The following is a 4,371-nucleotide window of genomic DNA, read 5'->3' on the forward strand; positions in this document are numbered from 1 at the left end:
AAAAAAAAAAAAAAAAAAAAAAAACTAAAGCCTCTCTTTGGCTAATAAATAGAGACAAGGATTGAGCTTTGGCTTATTCTCCACCATTCATAGACTGATTCAATCCAACTGATGAAATGTTCTCCTTCTTTTGTTCTTTCTTTTGGTTAAAATTCTCCAGTTCCTTTCTCCTTTTCTCTTCGTATCTTTCTCCTATTTTACTTATGAAACGATTCGACCCATTTTTTATTTTAATAAATAATAATAATAAATAAATACTCTACAACTAATGGTCCCATACCCACTAGCCACCTAACCACAAACACACAACATCGGATAACATAATCAAACCAATATCCAATAATAAAATAACCAATATCCAAAACATAATAATTCCAAAATCAAACAACAAGAAACAAAGAACCAGCAACCTAGCAAGTTCTAAAGACCGAACTCTAGCAACCTAACAATGCTAGACAACATCCAATCATGTCCCTAGAACATCCTTTTCTTCATCGCCTTGATTCCACGATCACACTTTGCCTTTACCTGCACCACAAACACAAATTGAGATGCATGAGTATTTGATAAACACTCAGTGAGAGAATCCTCCCATCTACTGGGCTATACACACAAGAAACAGTTATTCCAATGTTCCAAACAAAACATACAAATCAGGAAAACAAACATCATCTCGCTGGAAGGGAGGTGTCGTCCGACACCAGCCAAGTGTCTACCGACATTGGCTTGGTGTCGACCGACACTACCCCGCAGTGTTGATCAATGCCGTTTTGCTGGTGTCAACCGACACCAATTGGTGTCAATCGACACTCCCTCTGCAACCACGATCCTCTCAAAGCCGAGAGTCGAATCTCGCTCCCCAACCTCTTCCAAATCGTCCAATACTCAAAACCCATACCATAAACGTCCGTAGGAACCTATAGCAACCAATCCCAGCAAGAAAAACACACAAAACAACAACAAACAAGCAAATACGATGAATCAAACGCTTAGATTAGCCATGGTCATGCACTCACCTCTTTGCAGGAAGATTCAGACCAAAGGCAACGAATCCAACCCTCCTAGCAAGCTTCTAACGCGTCTCTAGCCTTGGATCTTCACTCTCACAGCAAGATCTCTCCAAAAACGCCTTCAAATCTCACAAACTCTCTCTAAAACCTTAAGAAACTGTTTCTCTCCTTTTCTCTCTGTTTCAAGCAGTGACAAACCACCAAAAACACGACATAGGTCGTTTTCTCTAAACCAAACCGACCAAAATCGACAATTTAATCAATCAGGCTGAACCAGAAATAACAGGTGTCGACCGACACCACCCTTGGTGTCGATCGACACCCACCCCCAAAACGCAGTGTTTTGGTCGCGGGTGTTACAATTCTCCCCCACCAACATAGATTCATCCTCGAATCTCGAACAACCATCAACCAAGGACTCCCGTGCAACCGTCTCCACGGTTCGCACTCCTCCGATCAATCTACGAAAGGTCACCTATAGGCGATAGACTCACATTCCAGGCATTATTTGCTCTCGACTTTTGGACTTTCGTTTACTCACATGCCTAAACCTTGATTTTTTGACTCCTCATCAGGCCGAAGCCTGCATGCCATAATATTGGCTCCTCATAAGACCTAAGCCCGTATGCGAAATATAGGGAAGTCCAATACTCGTCTCTCGGGTTGCCACCCTACAGCGCACCCCCAGATCGTCATCCAAAGTCAATATACCAACTATACGCTCCAGCCACAAAGTCTTAGAACATAACAGTACTAGGAGAACCGAAGTCCCCCAAGAGTCGTGAGCAAACAATTCATAACATGTCTGAGTCCTATCCCTAACCAGGTTTTCTTCCCGTGGCTCGCGTAGAAAAACAAAATGCCCTACCAACCACATATCCCCTCACTAGAATACCTCATGACCACACAAGGATCATCCCACTGCCCCACAGGCCGCCACAAAGGCAAAACATATGTCCTAAACAGGACCGCCACCAAGGCCAAACAAATGTCCTAAGTAGGACCGCCACCAAGGCCACTCATCCCGAAGGACCTTCACAAAGACCACTCGTTCCGAAGGACTGTCACAAAGACCTCTTGTCCCGAAGGACCGTCACAAAGACCAATCATCCTGAAGGACCATCACAAAGACCACTCGTCCCAAATTAGCGTCACAAAGACCACTCGTCCCGAAGGACCGCCTAAACGATAACTTTGGCTAAACAGTCCGCCACAATGGCCACACAATGGCTAAACAGCCCGCCACAAAGGCCACACAACGGCTAGATTGCCCGCCACAAAGCCACCCAACGGCTAAACAGCCCGCCACAAAGGCCACATAAGCCCCTCCAAGGCTCACAATCACTAAAAATGGACAAATTCTAACTCCCATAAAACTTTCCATTTTTAGAACTTCCACTTCTAGAAACTATCCACTTTTAGAAACTTCTATTTCAGGAAATGTTCCCTCAAACCACCGTCCCACGGAAATTTCGTACCCCGAGCACCACCTCATCTTGTTACTTAGTCGCGCAATCAACCACCCCTAAGCGACCAATTAACCAAGAGAGATAGGCTAGAATACTCCATTCCCGCTCCAGCAACGGACTACAACTGGGACCAGGCTAGGACCATTCTCGAACCACTTCTTGAATCTTGCCTTCATCCTCGCCTCTGGCTCCCAAGTTTGCTCCTCAAAACCATCACAGTCCCAAAGGACTCCCATCAAAGGAATCTTCTTCTTCCGAAGTTCTTTGATCCTCCTCTCGAGCACCCTCACTGGTCTCGCCTCCAAAGTCATGTAAGGATGAATATCCTATGGAGTCTTAGCCAACAACCGATCATCTTCACAAAGACAATTCCGCAACATAGACACATGGAAAACCTTATGGAATGCTCGCATAACCTTAGGTAACTCCAGTCTATATGCACTAGTCTAACTCGCGCAATCACTCTGAACAGACCCATATACCTTGGACTCAACTTAGTCTCAGTCAATGACCTGTTCGGACCCCGCAACATAGCCATCTTGAGGTACACTCTATCTCCACCCTGAAACTCAAGATCACTACTCCTCCTATCGGCATAACTCCTCTGTCGATCTTGAGCTTCCTTCATGTTCTGCTTGAGAATCCGAATCTTCTCTCAGGTCTCCTGAACAAAATCTGCCCCCACCCGACACTGTTCTCGATGTCGACCGACACTACACCCACAGTGTCGATCGATGCTTTTTTGCTGGTGTCGATCGACACTCCCTCTGCAACCACGATCTGCTCGAAGCCGTGATATGTCTATATTTTGTCTCTCCTTAGCATATATTTATCATGCATTTAGCTAGGATAACACATTGTTTTGCTTCATTTTCTAGTCCTTTCTATACACTTTGCATGTTTAGGTAGTTTTTGCATCATACTTGCATACATTGTGCATTTTGGAGTATTTCAGGTATCTAGGAGACGTCGGGAACACATCGCTCGACCCATCCGCTGCACAACACTCCGGGAAGCGTCAACCGAGCCATCCGTTCGAGCCGTTCCACTCGAGTGGGATTTAGCTTTCAACGTATTGATTAAAGTTGTAGGGAATTGAGTTATCTTTCCAACGCCGTTTATTTCAAGCCAATCGGAGGTGTGGTTCAAGAGTTATCATCGTTTTAGTGGATGTGTATACACCACGCTCGAGCCATGCTCCATCGCCATGCACTCCAGCTTGTCTGATCGAGCCATGCTCCCTCACCACGCACTCCAGCTTGTCTGATCGAGCCTTGCTCCCCCGCCACGCACTCCAGCTTGTCTGATCGAGCCATGCTCCCTCGCCACGCACTCCAGCTTGTTTGATCGAGCCATGCTCTCCCGCCACGCATTCCATTCGACGCGCACGGACTCGATCGCACATGATGGGAAGAAAGACGTTTGGTTTCACACGCTTCANTGTTTGGTTTTACACGCTTCAGGAGTTTACTGAACCGACGCTTTACCTTGTCGTTTTAAGTTTTAGGGCTTTCCATGTTGGATTACTATATATACATGTTGTTAAGTCTTTGCTGAGACATCTTATCTTTTATCTCATTTTCGTTTTTGTTCATAATGTTAACCTAGCCACCTAAAAACGTTCTCAGACTTGTAATTCGACATCTCCGAGTTTATTCAGTTTTTGCATTTGATTTCATCTCAAAAGTTTTTCATCTTATTTTTATCTACCTAATAATGCTTGTTTCAATGTTTTCTGTGTTTGCATCTTGGATAATGACTTTCGGATCTGAGTAGTGTAGTAGTCTTTGAGGATGGGATAGACTAGGTGGAGGATCTTAGGATGTAGAGTGTTTAAGCTTTGATTTTTATGATTCCCTTTTGGACTAGTGTTAGAAATGCTAGTTTCTCTC

Source organism: Camelina sativa, chromosome 10 (genome assembly GCF_000633955.1).
Source record: "Camelina sativa cultivar DH55 chromosome 10, Cs, whole genome shotgun sequence".
Lineage (NCBI taxonomy): Eukaryota > Viridiplantae > Streptophyta > Magnoliopsida > Brassicales > Brassicaceae > Camelina > Camelina sativa.